The 22318-nt window shown below is 35.3% G+C and overlaps 1 protein-coding gene across 1 annotated transcript in view; it reads right to left on the reverse strand.

Moving 5' to 3' along the window:
• PACRG (parkin coregulated) overlaps positions 1 to 22318 on the reverse strand; it is a 567891-nt gene that overhangs the window by 458795 nt on the left and 86778 nt on the right. The gene's annotated exons all lie outside the window — the stretch shown is intronic.

The raw sequence follows: 22318 nt of genomic DNA on the forward strand, positions 1-22318 counted from the left end.
TTTTACAGCACAATTTGTTAAAATTATTTTGCATGAACCCATCCCCTATACGGTAAGAAAACACTTTTTTAAATCAAATGAAAAATACAAAAAACAAAAAACAAACAAACAAACAAAAAAACAAGAAGAGATGTGACTAAAAGAGAAAGATTGAAGGCATAAAAATAATTATATCCAGAGAAATGAAGCAGATAGAAGTATAAGATAATGAAACTTCTTCCTAAATGACATGGCGCTCTTCCCTCCACCTCCACTCTTTAGCACTTCTGAGTAGCAGAAAGGACTGCATGATGTAAAAGTGGTGGAAACCAGAAAGCTGAATCCCTCAGCCTGAGCGATCACGGAAAGCAGAAGAGGAAAGAAAGGGAAATGTTCAGACAGGTGTTGCTACCTCACCGCTCTGGGCCAATGCATCAGGCAGCAGTTATGAATATTGAGAAGAACTGCAAGAGAAGGAGGCTTCTGCCTCTCTGAAATCAGCGCTCTGACTACCCCTGTGCCAAGCTAGATCCAGGATATGAAAACATAACCCAATTGAGAAAAAGAAAGAGGAGAAAACCTAAGTTATAAAGATTTATAAATTGAAAGAAATAATGAAAATGCAAAGGAATAAAGAGAAAAAGTGATTATTTCTCTATCCCTTTCAAAATACTGCACAATGAATGTTTTCAGTATTACCAAAAAGAAACAAAAAATATACAAAAATCATGTTAAAGTCAAATATAACCTTAAAGCCACGCAAAAATATATCAGAATTCAAGATTTAGGGCAGAGAAGTATTTAATAACAATAAAGCAAAAGAAGACAGAGCAGGATGTGGGATGGAAAATTGACCAAAACAAAGGAAAAGAGAGGAAGAAAAAGTGTGTTATTGTTAACCACTTTTTCCTACTGGAAAGAATAATTTTACTTACAATATACTTCACACAACTCATATAATACTTTTCACTACAATTTGGAACAGAAGACCTTAAAACAGTTGAAAATTTGGAGTAAGTTATTATTTTTTGTTGAATTGTGTCCAGTGTTAGATTGTAACACCCAAGTTAATTTTCATTTCCTCAACAACAAGTTCACATAGATGACAGCAGATAATTTAAAAAGCATATGCTACCTGTGTAATATATAACACCACACAGCAAAAAACACAGACTTTCTCTGCTTAGGATAGAATTTCACAAACTCTTGGGTTTTTCTTTGTCAAGGTGCATGATCAAACACACATTTTGAGATATATAATTAAATAAACATTCATAAAATAAATTTATGGTTAAAAATTGCAGATATTTTAACATTTACTCTTTGCTATTTGTTTGTCTTCTTATACTTGAAGGTGTGTATCAAAGAATGATTTCCTAGTATGTTCCAGTGACTCAAGACAGTACCTCCATTGCTATTACTCAATTATAAATAGCAATAAAAAGAGTCGGCAGAAAGCCCAAATCATATTATATCTTCTTTTTAGAAATGGAATTTGCTTTATAAATAATTATGAAAGAATGACAAGTGGCAAACAGAATAAGATTTAATGTAAAGATTCTCTTTTGTAATACTTCATGTGTATTTTGCATATTAAGTCAGATAGGAATAACTGATGAAACAATGTTTTACTGAATAAGGCATTTCTTAAGCATATTCATCATCAGAAAAGAAAGACTAAGATAATGAAAAAATAATATACTTTAGCTTGTATAATTTATTCCAAGCATCAAACAATGGAAGGAAATGGGAAAATGAAAAAGAGTAATCAAATAAGCATTGAGTTAAGTACTTGAAACAGGGCTGAATGATGCCAAGTAGTACAGTACAAATATAAGTAAGCATATGCATTTAAGTTACTCTTATAGTTTATGTTAACTTAATATGCCAAAAATAAAGGGGAATAGTTTATGTAAGCCAGGAAAACTCCTTTGGTTTCAAATTTTATTACTAAGTTTTACATTAGAACCAAATTTTGGATTCACATCCGGACATGATAAGCCCTGATTACACTCTTTAACATGAAATTGCACCTTCTGGGTTTCAATATGTCACAAAGTAACATACGAATGATAATAGCAAAAAGGGCTGGATGGAAATATAATAGAACCTACATTCAGATACATGACAATAGCTTTAAGGAGCATCTTTGGCAAAGGCTATATAGAGAGGCCAATGTTCTTGAGGTATAAATAGATACCTTTTGCAATTATCAAAAAAATTTTTTTTAAATCAAAGAATTCCATGTTTTAATAAGGATGTCAGAAACAGGGTCTTTGCAGGTAAAAGTGTGAATTGAATACAAACATACACACACACACATGTGCATATTGGTATAAGGGATATTAAACAGCATATTTGGGAAATGGCATGTACATAATTCAACTGGCCTAAAACAACTTATATCATTTTTAAAGGTTTTATAACCTTTTATATATGCATCCATTATACAATGTACACAATGTTATACAATGTATAGGATGTTTGAGACAGAGTTTTAAAATACTTTTTTAACCCTGATATTTTATTTTCTAATAAAATTATATGTATTTTGTATGTTGTGATAATTTTGTAACGCAAGTACAGTTTTCTTACTTAACTCTCTGTGGCTGCTAAACATTCCAAGTAGAAAATATAATTGACTTAACTTTTTCCTATTTTTTAACATTTAGAGACCGTATTACCAATAATCTATATAAAAACGAAATACACTTAACTGTGCACCTAACACACATGAAAAATTTCTTATAAAATCCATTATGTCCTTTGCATAGAGACAGAAATCAGAAGGTGGTTAGCAGGTGATGTAGGGAGCAGGGAGTGAGGAGTTGTTCGATGGGTATAGAGTTTTAGTCTTACAAGTGAAAAAAGTTCTAAAAATTGGTTGCATAACAAAATGTGAATGCACTTACCACAACTTGAACTGTACACTTGAAAATGGTTATGATGGTAATTTTTATATCATGAATATTTACCACAATTTTAGAAAAGAACAGAATAATATTGTATTGATACTTATAAAAATATCATTAGTAAAAATAAAACTGTTATAATGGAAAAAGTCCTAAAAATTCAAATTAATTAGCATATTGGTTTTAAGTACATTTTAAAAAACTGCAATCCTATTAAAAAGTGGGCAAAAGACATGAATAGTCAGTTCTCAAAAGAAGATACTTACATGGCCAACAAACATGAAACAAGGTTCAACATCACTGATCATTATAGAATGAGAATCAAAACCACAATGAGATACCATCTCATGCCAGTCAGATGGCAATTATTAAAAATTCAAGAAACAACATATTGTCTTTTCAAAATAATTAGCATATTCATTTTTAAAAGATACAAACAATACTCCAATTCTAGAAAAATCTGCACAAACAAGTAATCAAAGTAAGGGGAATAAAAGGGCTCTAGACATCAAAAGTGGCAAAAAGTGTTGGTAATATCTTCTCTGAATGAGGCAGTTACTAGAAGAAAGACAATCAAACCAAACCCAAGTCATGTTAATACCTAGAAGGAATATTACCTAAATATGGACATATTCCTATTTTTCCAAGAGAGCTGAGATCAAGTTAGCAACATGGCTATTTTTAGGTAACAAAAGAAAGCTAATTCATCTTTTGACACCAGTAACAGGAAGGCTGTTGGGCCCATTCTTTCGGAAATTATGAAAAAAAATCAACATATCTTTATTAGTCAACAAGGGAAAAAGTTTAAAACCCTGCACTTACTCCTGAATCCACCACGAAAGATCTAGTAAAAGAAATTTAATTTAAAAATCAAGATGGCATCATTCCTTCTAACAAATATTGATTAAATCTTCATTTTATAAATTATATAAAATGATTTTTAAAAAAGAAATAGAGGAATTGCTTGAAAATCTGTTCAAATAGCAAATCGTTGATTTTGTTGAGTAGAAAGGAAGATATCAAACAAAATATAATAGTTTATTTGGAATCATCTTTATTTGGGCAAAAAAATTTAAAAAAAATGAGAAGACTGCTTTTACATGCAGAAGCTAGAGGTTCAGTTCCTAAGAGAAAAATATTTTAAATATTAAAACCATAGCTCACAATGCATCATTCTGTTTCTATTCACTTTCTCCCACTATGGGAAAAATTTATGCAGAAGCTTGTCCTTCACAGATGTTAATTATCAGAATAATGTGAGCTACATTGTTCCCACTCTCTTTTACACAGCAAATCCCAGCAGGAGCTAAAGAGTATAATAGATGCGCTACAAGTTGTTTAGACTTTATAAATGCCACTAACAAAAGCTAATCATGAAAACAATTTTAAACAAAATATAGCAAGAATTTTATTTAATATCATTTAATTATTAAAAATACAATTTAGAAATAACCACTCCACATAGATTGGAATACTGATAAGGTATGCTTAGATTTCAAGAAAAATAATTGATTAAAAATTTCTTTTCTTAAAAAAACAAACAATACCATTATAAAGTGGGCACAAGACATGAACGAGCACTTATCAAAAGACGACATTTATGTGGCCAACAAACATGAAAAAAAACTCAACATCATCATCTTCATGATCATTAGAGAAATGCAAATCAAAATCACAATGAGATGCCATCTCATGCCAGTCAGAATGGTGATTATTAAAATATCAAGAAACAACAGATTCTGGTGAGGCTATGGAAAAATAAGAATGCTTTTACATGTGTGTAGTTCAACCATTGTAGAAGACAGTGTGGTGATTTCTCCAAGACCTACAGCCTTTGAGAAATGACATTCATTTGACCCAGCAATCCCATTACTGGGTATATGCCCAAAGGAATATTAATAATTATATTATAAAGATACATGCATGTGTATGTTCACTGCATCACTATTTACAACAGCAAAGACATGGAATCAACCCAAGTGCCCATCAATGATAAACTGGATAAAGAAAATGTTGGTACATATATACCATGGAATACTTTGCAACCATAAAAAGGAACAAGATCATATCCTTTGCAGGAACATGGATGAAGCTGGAAGCCATTATCCTTGGCAAAGTAACTCAGGAACAGAAAACCTAAACACCACACATTCTCACTTGCAAGTTGGAGGTGAACAATGAGAAAACATAGACACAGGGAGGGTAATAACACACACTGGGGCCCATTGGGGAGTAGAGGTAGGAGGGGAGGGAGAGCATCAGGGTAAATAACCGATGCTTGCTGGGATTAATACTTAGGCGATGGGTTGATAGGGGCAGCAAACCACCATGGCACAGCAAACCTGCACATCTTGCATATGTATCCCAGAACTTAAACAAGAAAGTTTAATCAAAGAAACAAAATAAATTTATTAAGTTTCTCTAGTGCCAAGGAATATTATAGCATTCTTATGATTTCACCCTATTCAAAATCTCAAGCACTACCAGGGCAAGAATGTCAATGCTGTATGTAAAGCATCTAATCAATGCCTGGCTTATCATAAATGCTCAGTAAGTACTTGTTGAATGAAATATTTAATAAAACAATGGAAAGCAATAAATATAAATTGAACATCATTAACTTTTAATGACAAAGATCTATCTTAGAATGAATAAGTGGTTGTGTATGCACGGGCTTTGAAGGCAGTTTCAGGACCGTTCAGCTCTGCTTGTCTGCCTCTTACCTTCTAAACCCTACCTGCCTGCCTCTGTGCTCCAAATACTACCGTGAAAGTGGTACTCTTCTAGGTTCAAAGAATGAATGGTATTTACATTAGAAAAATAACAGTAATCTACGGAATGTGCACAGAAGAGGTGGGTTTTAATAGCAAGCAGAATAGGACAAAATGAAGCAGATTAAAAATAGAAGATATTATTGGAACTAATGGCAGTAGCAGAGATGCTCAATGCGTGTTTTCTGAACAAAGGAGTAAATTCATGACTAAATAAAGGAGAGTTGAGAATGTGTGTGTTGAAAGTAAGAAGAAACCAAGAGCAGCTAGAAGGAACGTCTCAGGATATCTCTGTCCTCGCCCCCTCAACTTCCTCTCTTTCAGCTGATCCCTCCACCAAAGCCACCCAGATAACTGAATGCTTGATGAGTAAGCATCGTTTTAACGTCCGCCCTCCCCCAGCACCACGCCTGCACAGTTTCAGCTAGGCCATCATCCTTTAGTCCTCACTGTCTGAAAACATCTGGAGCTACCACTGGATGGCAGAGAGAGCCACAAACAGAATGTCTTTCTTATCCCAGCTTTTTGTCTGGAACAGGCATCATATTGAGCTCCAGAGAAACACCACTGCGTCCCTGGAGAGAGGGGGATGAGAATGGGTGCCATTACAGAGGATGGCCAAGGATGGCTGCTTTGATATATCAGAGCCCAGCCCTGAAGGGGGCAAGCTGGCCAAGAGTTGGAGAAACTCATTCCTGATGAAGGCCAGGGGGAGACCTGGGCTTTTTGTGTTCTTGGAGCCATGTGGGTGAATGGGTAGGAGGAGGCCAGGGTCACGGGAAGTGAGAGCCATGACAAAATTAAGGGCTTCCAACCTGCCAGTGACTCCACCTGATTCCAGTCGGGCCACCTGACCGAGTTCAACCCTTCTCCCCAGCCCAGGGCCCCAAGAAGTGCCAGATCTCAATCCCAGATCCCCCAACCACTCAAATGGGTACACTAGAGCTTGGTCACCTCTCTTCACTTTATGCTTAAGTCCATCAAAAGTAGCCCAGCCAGACAGGCAAATGTATCAGTGTTGCTATACAGTGAGGAACGGGGCGGGAGAGTGGGTGAAGAGAAAAAAAATGCCCAACCAAGATTAAATCCGTCAGCTCTGAACCATGATAGCATTCTGAGAGTGGACCTCGTCCTTCATCCTGTTTACCACAGCCGCAGACACTAGCCCTTCTTGCTGTTAACTTTCTATACCACATTGAGTTTGTGTTAAGGTCCCATTAGAATAAGTAAGAATGAAAAGGCAGTGCAAGTAAGTCCAAAGCAGGGATTCAGTGATGACAGGGTCAGGACAACTATCCCCAAATACGCCACGTCTTTAAATGGCAGAAGCAGGGAGTTCTCTCTCACCTTGTTCCACCTTCTCCCACCTTTCTTTCCTGAAGCTGGTCATAAGACCCTCATATGTGAGGGGTGCCCTTCCCATATCCAGAGAAAAGAACATCCTTATCTCAGAAGACAAAGGGTCACAGAGAAGAATCTGAACACAGAGGTCTTGCCAAGCTTCCTTTGTCTTCTGCTATTTATATACAACTGTCCCCTTTTCATCAAACCTGCTAGAAGGAACACTCAAGAGGAACCATTTCCTTGAGTCTCATTTCCTTATGAAGCTTCCTCTGTCTTATAAAACTTACATTAGATAAATTTATATGCTTTTGGTTCTTGCTAATTTGTCTTTTGTTACAGGAGTCTTAGCCATGAATGAGAAAAAGTAAGTTTTCTCCCTTACAGTGACAATGGTAGCTTTCTATCAGAATCTGCACTTAATCATGTGTTCTTTCAAAGATATGCTAAGGCCATCTATTTAAATATCCTTTAAATATTCCATTACTCTTTCAGTACAATATTTAGCATGTTTTCACTTGATCTGCTGTAAAACTCTTATCGGATTTACATTAAGATATAGATGCTCCTGTAGTCCCAGCTACTCAGGAGGCTAAAGTGGGAGGATCACTCAAGCCCAGGAGTTTGAATCCAACCTTCGTAACATAGTGAGACCCCCATCTCTAATTTTTAAAAAGGAAAGAAATTAAACAAATGCATATGTTTATGTTACAATAATTTTATAAAGCAAAATAAATTTCAAAAATATGCACACTAATTAAACAGAATTTGGATTTCTGATATAATAATTTTGAGGTCTAATTTTATCTACTAGTTTTGTGTCTGATTGTGAGGCAGGGTTTAGATTTATAATTTCCAAAATACAATTCTGCACTATTTTAAGTTACTTTTTACTGCTTTCTATAGTGATGCATCACTTAACGACAGTGATACAGTCTGAGAAGTGTGTCCTTGGGTGATTTTGTTTTTGTGAAAATATCATAGAGTGTATTTACACAAACCTTGATGGGGTAGCCTTACACACCTAGGCTCTCGGGTGTGGCCTATTGCTGTTAGGCTACAAACCTGTATAGCATGTGTTTGTACTGAATACTGCAGGCAATTGTACCACAATAGTAAATATTTTTGTATCTAAGCGGAGAAAAGGCAATGTATGGTGCTGACATTACAATGGCTATGTCATTCCTGGGTCATAGGCATTTTTCAGATCCATTATAATCTTATGGTCCCACCACCAGACACATAGTTCATCGTCGACCAAAACCACATTATGCAGCTCATGACTGTACTTATGACTAATTGTACACACTGCACAAAGGCCTTTATCACCAGTGATTTTCACTGCACTTAATAAACTGCCACCTTCTGGAATGTGTGATGGATGAAAGAACTCTCAGAAGAAACAAATGAATAGTGCACATCTTTAATACTCGGCTTCGTCTCTTTTCATTTAATTCCATTAATTTCTCAGAGACATCATATTACACAACTGCCATAGCAGAAACTTTTATATATTTGTATCCCAAAAAAGTTCCTGAACTGTGAATCCATTTGAATGTGCCTTGCCGGCAGGCCAGGCCTTGCCTGCATTTGGGGCTTGCTTTCGTGTCCCCTCTCTAAAGACAATCTGGATGTGACATTTCTGTATCCAGAGGTATCTGCTCATATGTGTCTCATCATTTCTTGTTTGTTTTTCTAAATCTGCTCACTAGTAATGATTTTACTTTCAAAAGAAGAGAGAAAGGGGACATAAAAAATGGTTTTGCTTGGCTATTTAGGTTTTTCTTATTTTTGAAATATGAAAAGTACTTTTCACAAAGAAAATCTATATTTGCATAAACTCATAAAATATTTATGTTGAAATGTACAAAACACAGTCATTCATGATCCCTTAATTAGAGTCTTCATGGAATAAAAATCTAATTAAAATATAATTTGTTAATTCATTAGCGTTGGGTTTACCTCTTTACACTGATTTTCAGTACTAGGTCCTGAAAGTGCACCATTTATTTGATTATTTTCATTGCATTCTCTTTAACACTTTATTCTTTTTGATATCACTGTATTTTAAATAGGGAAATGTATTAAGTTAGGACTCTTATTTTAAAAAATAATTTAGATAATATTGCCAAATGGCCTACACATTAACGTCACTTTATTTAAAAATTTTCCTCTGACCACCCCATGAAAGGGCACTATATCCTCTCACAACTCTCTCTCATCCGGCTTTATGTTTCTTCATACTATTACCATTTATCCGTGTCTCTATTTATTTGTTTGGTTGTTTAGTTTTCTCTACTATAGTGGAAGCTCCATGAGCACAGAGGATTCACTGTTTCATTCACTGCTGTATTTCCAGAGTAGAGCAGGGTCCAGCACCTAGTAGGCACTCAGGTAATGTCTAGCAAATGAATGATGCTTCTTACAAGTCACATGCGCACCAGTTGGATAGCGCATATTTAAAGACAACACACAGGTAAGAATGCAATTTAAATATGATCACTTCACTGGAGTTTAAATAAACAAATACTTTTCTTCAGCAATAAGCAATACTCAGTGAGTTGATGCGATATGGGTTTAAAAAGTACTGCAAACTACATTCAATAAGAAAACAGAAATAAATAGAGCTATCAAAAGATCTATGGCGCCTGCAAAGAAAATCTAAAAGTCACAGATAACCACCCTCATTCTTGGTTCTCAGGTAGATGAAAATTCAAATTTCTACTGTATTCAACAAATAAAAATATGTGAAAAGTATAAAACTGTATTTTAATGAATCATTTGAAACATCACCCTTAAAGTATTTACTCATGTTGTATCAGGGACTAAGGTAGGTCAAAGTTAAATAATCCTGCTCCAGCCTTCTGCAGTCCACCATCTTGAGGGGAGACATGAAAACACTATCGTACTCAGCGATGAGAGCAGTAATAGCGTATGTTGGTTTCCCAGAGAGGGGCATTCAATCCAGCCTGGGAAAGTCAGGAAAGACTTTCAGGAGACTGTAAGAGCCAAGCCAGGTGTAAGCAGATGAGCAGTTAGAGGCTGAGCAGAGAGGTGGATGTGGAGGCAATGGAGGCATTCAAGAGAGGCCAGCATGGTGTAGGTTGAGAGATGAGAAGGGAGACAGCATGTTTGGTCATCTACGTGCACAGAGATGTCTGATGTATAAAGTACGAGGCAGCAAATGATGAGAAAAAATAAAGTGATTGTTTAAGAAGCCAAATCATGATGCTTTACAGTAATACATGCAAAATATCCTACCAAAAAGTTTTTTTGCAATACTAGTATATTCCATAGAGAATTATTCATTTGGTTGTGGAGTTCATTATTTGTACAAATTGATCTACATTCTAATATTATTGTCCAGACAAAATATTACTGGTAATTTTGCTACTAACCAATACATTTTACTTACACTTTCTTCCATTTCCCTAATAGCACAGTCATAGTCACCATAGTCCATATTTCTTTCTCATGAAATGAACCATCTGCTAAATTGCTGCTTGAGATTTGAAGCTAGTCCCAATTGTTAGTTTATTAAATGTAATACGTTATAATAATGCAATGTTGAAATTATAACCCACGCCAACAGAAAAAGCTAGAGATTCCCAAACAGAATTACAAAAAACTTAACTTTTGTATTTTTTGACTTGTGGTTTTAATTTTACCAATCTAATATACTAGCACTTCTCATAATGCATTTAAAATACATAAATAAAAATTAATGTAAATGAATAATCTTTTTGTACGTGTATAAATTATTTAATCCTTACCCAAGCATCTCTCCAAGAATAAAAATTAATAATAAATCTACATTCTTTCTGGGAAAATGATTGCTAAACATTAAATTATCTCCAATCCAATGCTATACATTGTTGACTTAAAAAAAGTATTTAATGATGTTTGGTAAAATGTTATACAACTTAATGCAAATGGAAAGCATTTGAAAGATGTTTTCCAATGGAAGGCTTAATGCTTCTCAAGAGATTCATATTAATAGATGTAAATATTGAGAAGATAAAGGTACCCTTAGGATAACCCCATCCACCTTAATTTTGCAATATGAAAAGTAAAATCTTTACTCCAGTACTGAAATAGAAACAAAATACCTACATGTTTGCATATACATGTAAATACACACATACACATACATTTTTTTTGTTTTTATATTTTTCCTTGTGATTTTTCCAAACCCAAATTTTGCTATGTTCAACAGAATTTTAATTTATGTGTTTTTTTTTTTTTTTTTGAGACGGAGTTTCGCCCTTGTTACCCAGGCTGGAGTGCAATGGCGCGATCTCGGCTCACCGCAACCTCCGCCTCCTGGGCTCAGGCAATTCTCCTGCCTCAGCCTCCTGAGTAGCTGGGATTACAGGCACGCGCCACCATGCCCAGCTAATTTTTTGTATTTTTGGTAGAGACGGGGTTTCACCATGTTGACCAGGATGGTCTTTGACTACACACAGACATAGGCAACCATGCAATACATATTGGCCAATTATATTTGTTTACATAAAGGGACTTCCATGAGAAATACAAAACATATTTTATTCCACTGATTTTTTTTTTTTTTACCTGAGAAAGTATTAGAACTGGCCTAACATTGAGGAAAGATTACATCTCAAGATGGTACTTTTCTCTGCATCTAAGAGAAGATATTAAGTTAATTGAGAAAACAATTTTATAGAATTAATAGAAAAACCTCTGGTCAATAGGGCCATAAAAGTTATAAGTACTGGATGAAAAGTTAAAAAAAAAAATAGCCATTCTCAAAAGTAAGATAGGCAAATATAAGACCCCAGAAATGTAAGGGAAATTCAAATCTAGAGTGGCCCAGTGAGGAAACTTGAAGACTGATTCACATAAAAAGTGGTTCAGAATGTGTGTCCTGTAGAGGGGAATCTGAAAGGACACCACAGGGATGCCTTCAGAAGCCAGGACATGAGGAACTCCCACAGAAGGCAGATGCCAATTCACAGCACAGGAACTCAAGATAATAGATAAGTGTGAAAAAGAAACTAAATGAGTGTACAAAAAAAAATACAATCTGATAAAGATAGTAAGGGAAATCATAAAGTGAGGAAAAGAAATGAAAACAAGAATAGGCAGATCTTTTTAAGAAACAAATATAAATTCCAGGATTGATATTCACTGAAAATAAATTTGAAAAAATTTCAACAAATTATACAGTAGATTAAACTAGTAAATTAATAAGTTGGAAGACACAGTTGAGACACAGTGATTAAAAAGTGAATGAAACAGTGAATAAAAAGATAGAAGATAAGAGAAAGGGATGCGGAGACGTGCAGGCTGGAATGAGAAAGTCCAGCTTGTATTCAGCCACGACTCCAGAAGTCTTCAGACTTAAATTAGACTGAATCCCAAGCACAACAGATCTTTAAAATTCACAAAAAGATTTTCAAAAATTGCTTTCAAAGTGTTTATTTCAAAGTACAGAGTAGAATATTGAAATCAGTGATATCTTATTGATACTTGGGATTGCCACAGTATGTAAGCTATATAGGTATGCGGATTGATTACCTAAAGGTCATTTTAAAGGTAAAATTTATTATTTCTTAACATGGCAATTAAAAAAACTGAAATACAAGAAAAATGACAGTGTCAGCAAACTGCACTCACTGAAATAGATAACCATTTATGAACTGGCAAAAATTTTATAGAGCCTCTCAATTTGAAAAGTTTGTCTAAAAAATTATTTGAAACAGATCATTAAAGTAGCAAATGTTTAAACATACCACATAAAGGATTAAGAATTTTGATTTATGCAAATAGAAGCAATCTGTTTTAAGACTTGATATATACTCTTTGAAAGGACTTTCAGTTTCTTCCTTGAATAGTGATCTATTCCAGTCCAGAGCTTCTTAAGACCAGAGCTCATATTATGCAGGTTACAGAGACCAGCACCATGTCTTACCCACTATAAATACTCAATTCCTTTATGAATAGACAAGTCATCGTAGCCTAAGTGTTAATGAGATCACATTACTTCTCTGCAAAGGAATATAGCCTATTAATGCACAAACACCAAATGTACCCAATGTTTTTAAACACGAATCTCTGACACAGTGTCTCCCAACATACCACAAAATTATCTAAGAAGATACAGAAAAAGAGGAAAACTCAACATGCAATGGAAAATCAGTATAATAACAAATGTGCAGGCAGAAACGAAAAGGGATTTCTGCAGAAAATGAGATCAATACAATTGGGTTGGAAAACCACAATTCATAGTCAGCTTATGTTTTGCAACCAGAGGCACCAATCCAAAGGTAGGTAGGCAGCTTTTTCATCTCTCCCACACTTTCTGATCCCCCTTTCCGGCCCTGTCAGAAACAAAAGGCCTGGATTAAAAGGTGATGGTCGGGGTGCAGGTAGGGGGTGTGTGTGAAGGGTGACTAGGCCACTGGCTTGCTACCTTGAAGTAGCTGTCTTTCAAGACAAAGCACTATACACGTCCATTCACCCTTCCTACACCCATTCATAGTCAATTTAAGAAACAACAGAACAGGAAGTAGGGACAGAGGTTTCTGGTACCACATTGCATTGTGTCCTAGAAAGGTGTGTGTCCCACAAGCAAAATGCTATAGGTAAAGGCAGAGTAAGACAGAGCTGTGTACCTGTGCATTTTAGGGATTATAGGTGTCTGTGTACTCTAACTCAGTGTCAGAAGTTACAAAGACCCCTTTTAGGCCAACAGAACAGGACCAAATGAAACTCTCAGGTTAGATAGTGGGTATTGGCCAGGTGTAGGGCAGTCTATCTCCGCACAGCTAAAACTTGAACTTGGGACAATAATGGATAGATCAATACCAACAAAATAAGAAACATAAGAAAGTTCTGCCAGAAGTTAAAACAGATAAAGAGATAAAAAATATTATGGGAAATAATGATAGAAATGATAGAATATAAATACATAATCTATGTAGAATATTTGTTCTAAGAAAGAAAATAGAAATATTATGGCACAATTACAATAAGTAATACTAGAAAAGAAAACTTTCCTCAGTTAAGAAAAAGTTTCAAGTAAGTGGACAACAAGCTTACTGTGGTAAAGGAAGAAACACAAAAGGAAAAGAAAAATACACGGAAGCAACTCTTAATTACACAAAAATAGAGCGATTACCAAGGCTGTCAAACAAGACAAAGAAACAAGAATCTATTGACATTAAAGGAATAAAATCAGGCTAGTCAGAATTTTTCAGCAATCATATGTTATTAATAGAATATAAAGATGTAATCTTCTAAAGAGATATGAAAGGAAACAATCAGAATTTAAGAATGTTAATTTTATTCTTTTGAATTCATTAATTCATTCTTAATGTGTTTCATTAATTTCATTTCTTCAAATGAAACATTAAATTGTGTTTCTTGTATATGAAAGTTGAAATTTTATATTTTCAAGATATTCAAGAATTCAGAAATATTCAAACCATACACCTGTTTTTTTAAAATGCTTAAAAATATGCATGAACATAGAGAGCTCAATCTAAATAAGAATTCAAAACTTGAGAATTTATAGCTAAGGTTGATGGGTTTTCCTTTCTTCAGACTCTAACCAAATATTGAAAATTCTGTAGGATTGTTTGTTGTAAAGAAAGTGTCTTAGAGTACGGGCAGAGGTTGGCTGTAAAACGATTCTGTCAACTGTGTCCATTTGTATACTTTTCCCAATAGCGAGAAATGTGCTTCATACATGATGAACTTTGTGAAAATAGTAGTTACTATTCTCTTCAAAAACATGCTAAAGATCTGCTCACAATGGCAAGCCTGCTTACGCAGTTGGGCATCATGCCGCAAATATGATTATAGGAAAAGCCATGTGTGCACATCCCTGCTAACATGGAGCTTTGCATAGAAATGTGTTTGGGTATCTCCTTTCCAAAGGTCTTAGTAATGATCACTGGAAACTTAAAACTGCATATTAAAAGGTGATTTTCTTTTTCATTGCCATTAAACTGGAGAAAACTATTAGAATTCCTATGGCAGTATGTCCACTATCAATCTCCTCTTTTAATTAGGACCATGAATGTCCCTTTGAGTCCCTTAAAAATTATCATGTGAAACACAGTTTCAACAAAATAAAAAACAAACACGTAGAAAAAAGACTGAACAAAAACATCAATATACTAAAAGTTGTTATCTGAGGATGACACTTTGACTACTCAAATGAAAACATCAAAGAATGATTTTTTTGTTTGTTTGTTTACAAGCATACTGCACATCTGATTCCATTTGTCATCTGTTAAAGAACTTTTGATCTCTACAGTGCTTCAGCAAAGAGAAGAGACATGTGATGAGTGATCACACTGGAGGGAACCATTCATTAAATCACTAATTCGAACAGAACTGGAGATTCACCTTGGGCAGGTATAGGAAATTCATCAAAGATCAATTTGTGTCTCCAAAGAGAACATTTTGGCAAGCAGCGACACACATATTTTGTTCAAAAATTAAAGTACTGATACGTCTACAATGGCAACATTTACCACTGAGAGGGTGGCAGTGACACATTTCTTCATGGTTTGCTAAGTGACAATACGGGAGGCAGCTTGGCTGTGGCGCCCTTAACACTACCAAGAGCTCTTCTGCTTTTCAACCGTGGTGGTCGTCTGACTTAAAAAGCAGGAGTGATTTGTTTTCCTTCTACTTGTCAGTCTACTGAGATCTGAAACTTACAACATTTCTTGTTTCCCCTTGGGTCCCTGGTAATGTGAATTGTCTTTAGCCAATGCCAAACAAATCACTGTCACAGAGCCGCGGTCGACCTTTCTTTTCAATCTATGCACTTTCTAGGAGTTATAAATCAGTTGACTTTCAAGCTCGATGAGATGGCATATGCCCTAGTTTGAAGAACAGATGGAGGCTTGGGGGAAAATTGTTTCTGCAGGCTTGCTACAAGCAGCTCTGCTCCATAAAAGTGAACCATTTGCACTAATTTCGCACATAAATTATATAGGCAGCAGGGAGCACCAGCCCATTCAGCAGAAAATCTTTCATCTGGTTTTCGGAGGTCATCTAACCCATTTAAATAAAAGTTATTTCTGATACATGGCTATATTTTCATGCTATACACTTTTAAGATGTAGCAATTTATGTCAAACAAAAGAATGCCATTAATTGTACATGCAGTCCCCTCCTCAAAAAAAAAAAAAAAAAAAAAACAGAATAGTACACTCATTGCCAGAGCATTATTTTTTTCAAGACTTCTGGAATAAGCTCTGTCTATTAATTAATCACAAAGGAAATAATGTGGAAACGTGGCAGATCTCTTGTACAAAAATCAGGTAAATTATCACTTCTTTTGAAAAATTTGCCTTGCAAATTCTACTAAGTCCTGTTATCCAAACTCAAGCTTTGGCAGTTATCAAAAGAAATAGAAGCCCAGGACAATTCTAAGAGAACATTCATTCTCCTTGATGTGAAACAAATTATTCAGCTCAAATAAATTTGCCTGCAAGATTTCAAAAGTCAATATCAGTTTTATCTTGGGGGCAATAGATACAGCATTAATTTTTTAAATCCTTAAGAAATTGAAACATTAAGAAATTGAAGGTACTGAGGGACTAAATTATAACTCAAAATTAAATTATAGAATCTTGTGAATATACTGATAGCGAATGGATCGTGTATCACATCACAGTGTGATTTATTTTAAAATGCAATAATATTTACAGATAATGAGCTATCCTGATTGGGGGCTGATATTAATTGTAAGAAAATGTGTGCCTACTTTTATAATAATTATATGCAATAACTGTTTTTCCTACTAGGAAATTATCAGTTATGTCAGTGAAAACAGTCACATTGACAGAGCTTTTTATAGTTCATGAGTACCAACGCTGCTGAGAAATAAAAAGAACTAGAAAAAAAGGAGAAAATGCCAGAGAAGAAATACTGAATGGAATTGTCAGTCAACACATAATTAAAGGTGTTGTCTGAGACACCATCAGTGGAAATTATAAAGACTGATTTATGCATGTAATTAATTTATTCACAGCATTTCCTTTACTTGGGTGTTCAAATGGGACATATATTTTCAGTCCTTTAGAAAGGCAAGCGAACTTTTCATTTTGAAAGCAAACTTTAAGGGATGAGTAGTCATTGGAAAACATGTGTGTATAATCTAAAGAGCATTCTTGTGATAAAAGTTCAACCCCCACAAGACCACTGCATATCATTCTGGAACCTGAAGTGCTGTGGATTCAAATTAAATGTGCTGCTGCTAGTATTTCCATTTTGCTACCAGAAGAATTGATCCCTTTGGCAAATTTCTACTCAATATTTGTTCTTTGAAGTATTCCACAAACATCTCAAAATACAGTTATTTTAACAGTTACAAAACGAAATTCATTTGAATGCTCATAATTTAAAAGGGCCATAGCAACCATTTGGTATATTGTTGTCACTTACAGATAAGGAAAATGAGGCCTATGGAGCAAGAGGAATAAAACTTAAAAATAATCAGCTCCCGTATGCTTTACTTTCATTAATCAAGTATCTCTGGATGCCCGCCCTGTAACAGCATTATTCTAGGTACCAGGAAAGTAAGTGAACAAACCAGAAATACAGACAAAGATCTCTGCCTTATAGGATTTCAGGATATGCTTATTTTTTCTAACATTGTTACTGGCTCCATTGTGTGCCCCTATGGTTTTCATTTCTCTCATCTCTTATTTATGCTGACTTCATGTATTTTACAGTTTTTTAAAGACAATTTAAATCCATTTGAATTTATTCAAAAATGGGATAAGAATATATAAATGACACATTTATGTCAACATTTATTTGTAAAATGTATTAAATATTTATAGTTACCTGGTTAATATTAAGAAGTCATTTTTTAATACAAAACAAGGTCTGGAGATCTAAGTTTTAATCAATAGGGACAATTACTACATAAGCCTAAGGGGAAATTTGTGTCCATGGTGAAATTTTATGTATTGCTAAGAGGAAGATGCATTTTTGGCAGTGAGTAGAGGCTGCCTAAGTCCATTTTCACATATACCGGCTCATGTGTATCAGTTCTGGCTTTATTAATTTCATTTCGATACAGGTGGCTATGGAATATCATTTATATGTCAAAGAAGAAAAAACAAGAATGTGGAAAGTCCTCTGGCATCTCTGCTACTCTGGACAAGGATCACCATGACATTGCCAGGTGTGGAATGATTAGGTGCTGTTTGGCGGGGGGGACGGGGGCAATTTTGGACAAAGTACAAGTCCATTGTGAGTTTCTCTCTTTCAAATTTGAGAGGTTTGTGATTTGGTTGCATTTGTGAAAGGGTGGGTATTATAGGCTGATTTTCCTAGAGGGTTATGGGGTTATCTATTTCGTATTCAAAGATCTCTGGTACCTGGGACATTCTTATGCCTAGTTATTAGAAATTTAGTAGAAAACATGACTGTCTTAGAGTGCATCATACTCTGTGACATAGCACATTATCCTGCAGAAAGATGGCCTGCACATCAAATGCCTATAAAGCGAAAGATTTTAGAGACAACTTTGTGTAGCTGCAGCTGTTTCCATCCGCAAAATAAATAAATGGTTTATAATACCATATAGTTATTTTTAAAAATTGACAGTGTCTCAGGTATTTATCTTCATCTCTTTCTCTCAAGGTCTCTATTGAAGTGACCATTTCAAAACACTTGCATGCTTCTGTTCGATCTTTATTTACACAGCAGAGGTGAAGGCAATGTGCTGTGTATTTTGCCAGTTCATTTAGCATTTCTTCTCTCTCCCGATGCCCGTTCAGAAAACCTTTACAAAGAGCTCTGTCCCCACCCTGATCACCATCCTCAGAAGTGTGTGATTCATATTAAAGCAGTACAGAAAATTAAAAGATGGCAATTTAAGATGAGAAAACTCAAACACAATTTTGAAAATCCCATCGTTCATCTGATTATCTGCTTTGTAATTTACCCAGATGGCTTCGCTCTTTTCTTGTTTGTTTCCTGTGATGTGGATATTGAAGACAGTCACAGAATCAACAGCCGTGTTTCCCAAATGTTAGAGGAGTCAAGAAAAATGTAGCAAAAGAAACAGATTAACATTTTTTTGTTTACGTAATCCTTATTTTTTCATGATTACAACCATCGATAATCAAGAATTCTTTAGCCATATTTACAAAATGCAAATTTAAAAATTAAAAAAAAGAAGTTATTCCTGGGCTTGCCTGGTAGATTTCATATTTGAAATGAGATCTATTCACTTTCCATAGCTCAAGAACTTGCCATTGATAAGTATATAGAAATTTTCACTACAAACATTTTGCAAAAGTTTTCTCATATTTACCAAGGAATTTATGATATGCATAGAAAACCATGACACAAAAATGCAGATGAGTCCCATTTTTTCACTTTAATAATAATAATTCTAACATTGTGATAGCCTTCTATCTAAGCCGCAGATTCAGGCATGTATTTTTGACTGCCACTATCTCAATCTGGAGCTGCACGGTCTAATATGGTAACCATGTGGCTATTTAAATTAAAATTAATTAAAATTAAGTAAAATTAAAAATTCAGTTCCTCAGTCTCAATAGGCATATTTCAAGTGCTTAATCACCACACATGGCCAGTTGTACTGTATCAGACACTGCAGATGCAGAACATTTCCACCACTGCAGAAAGTTGGATCAGACACTGCTGCAATCTTCAGAGATGCCACAAGAAATAGACTAAACTGGAGAGATGATGACATGCAGCCTGCCACATTGTTTTAGCATCTGGAACAAATGACCACTTTCATGTGCACGAAACTGGTGCTGAGAGCAGGATGTGGACTGAGAAACCTAAGCATGCAAAGACATCTGTCTGTCTCTAACTCTTACTTCTATTTTCTGATGTTACCGTAGAGTGCCTTTGATATTTCAAGAACATATGATGACTCCTAATATGGTAAAGATCAGACCAGCTAATCCAGAACAAGCAGAAGAGGAATCTGGAGACCTGGGGAGTGATCCCTAGACCAGCACCTTCACAGACTTGAGAGGCTGGGGCATCCTGTGGGTAGGTTCAGAGCACGGCCTCCTAAGTCCTTCAGAGTCACAGGCTCTCTCAAAACACGGATAAAAGAAACCAACCCCGTATCCTTTGTAGGGACATGGATGAATCTGGATACCATCATTCTCAGCAAACTGACATAGGAATAGAAAATCAAACACTGCATGTTCTCACTCATAGATGGGTGTTGAACAATGAGAACACATGGACACAGGGTGGAGAGCATCACACACTGGGGTCTGTAGGGGGCTGGCCAGGAGAGGGACACAGTGGGTGGGGAGGGTGGGGAGAGAGAACACGGGGAGAAAAGTCAGATATAGGTGACGGGGGATGGAAGCAGCAAATCACCTTGCCGTGTATGTACCTATGCAACAATCCGGCCTGATCTGCACATGTACCCCAGAACCTAAAGTACAATTAAAAAAAAGAAAAAAGAAAAAAGAAAAAGAAGCAGACCTGCTTATCACTTAGTTATGCGCATCATTTCAGGTGCTCACGAATCCGCTCGGAGTCCCTCGGTTGTCTGAGGAGAGTTGAGGGAGAGCCAGTATCCTCTGATGGTAGCACTGCTCCTCAGGAGCCCCAGTGAGGGAAGAGCTGCGACACTGGGACCAGAGGTTTGGTGACCAGAAACCTGTGCTGTGCCCACACACACGGAAGAGTGCAGGGTCTTGACCTTTTGCTTTTTGTTTTTTTTTTTTTTTGTGGGGGACAGATGGCCCCACTTCCTTCAACACTCAAGACTCCTTCCTTCAGAATGGCATCCTGAAACAAGTCCCTACTCCCATTTAGCGCCAGACTGTCCTCTCATCAAATGCACCAAGAAATAAATGTGAAACGATGGATAGATGGTTCACAAGCCTATGTTCATTAATCTTAATGTCTTATCTTCAATGTTATAGTAAGGCAATTAAAATGTAGTAGCAACTCTCTGAAAGAAGTCCACAGCTTCCAGAATAAAGATGTTTTTCTAAACTTATGCTATTGCACTACCGGTGACAGCAAATAAATGGTTTCATCTTTTTATTACTTTTTAGCTTGCTGAATCAGTTCTATAATCAATAGTAGCTTAAGAGAATTAATATATCCATAAAAATGAAAAGCATTTTATATCCCTGCTGACTGTTGGTTTATCAAAGATAAAGAAAATGATTCATCTCATATTTTTATTAATAATTTATTCTCAAAATAATTTTTTTCTAGTTTTTTACACTTCTAAAAGTCACTCATAAAATTGTTTGAATCACAATAAACCTATATAAATTATTTTCATTAATACAATTTATGTGTAGGTTATAATTACCTAAAACACCAAAAGCAACTCAGTTTTTATAAAGAATTTATAACATATTATTTTGCTCAACAGGAATCAGGTTTTAAAGCAATGTCTCTGTGTTATCTTGTAGGAACCAGTACATAGACAGGCAAATACAAAATCCTTGCAGCCAATCAAATATAAATTAATCCAAAAACCCCAACAAAACTTTGGAAACACATGTTTATATTAAGATTAAAGTATAAAAGTTAGATATACTCGCTATCGATTTTTTCTCATCATACATACATTTTCACATAACAAATTCACACTCTAACAGACTATCATCAAAAAGATATACAACGTTACTGACCTCTTCCCCACCCCCAAAAAATTTTATAACAAGGTTTCCTAATAAGATACCACCAAGTTCCTCTTGTAAAGTAGTTTGGAATAATTCTAAGTTCAATAACTGAATACCAGATGACTGTTTAAGAATCAGAAATCTTTGATAACAATATGCAAATATTTTAAAAGACATACTAGATATAATGCAAATAACCCTTTCAGTGTTTCCATACAGGGAGAAACATTTAATTTTAATGCACCTTTTTAAGCTATTTACTTTGATTTCTTCAATTTGTATTTTTATTTTTAATATACATTTATTTGTTAGTAATTACAAACAATTCCCAATTTGCTTTTGGCTCTGACTGCTGTGCGTCCTCGTTAAAAGTGTCAATTGCTTAATTTAACTGGTATTTGGCCAGAACCGTTTCTTGTCCTTAACCTGATGTGACACTTATGAGTGTGCACAACTGCTTTGCTGTCTGAAGGCAGAGAAGCCCTTTCAGCTGATGAAAATCACCAAAAGCAGTCTTTGATAACAACAGTCATTAAATAGCAGAAGCGGTTAGAGACCAGCATTTATTTTTTATTTTATTTTTTTTTCAAATTAAATGTAAAAGCCTTCTCCGGTTAAGAGATTGGCAAGTTTTTACAAATAGCATCAGGGAGCCTTTTATAAAGGAACA

Source organism: Saimiri boliviensis, chromosome 4, assembly GCF_048565385.1.
Source record: "Saimiri boliviensis isolate mSaiBol1 chromosome 4, mSaiBol1.pri, whole genome shotgun sequence".
Taxonomy (NCBI): Eukaryota; Metazoa; Chordata; class Mammalia; order Primates; family Cebidae; genus Saimiri; species Saimiri boliviensis.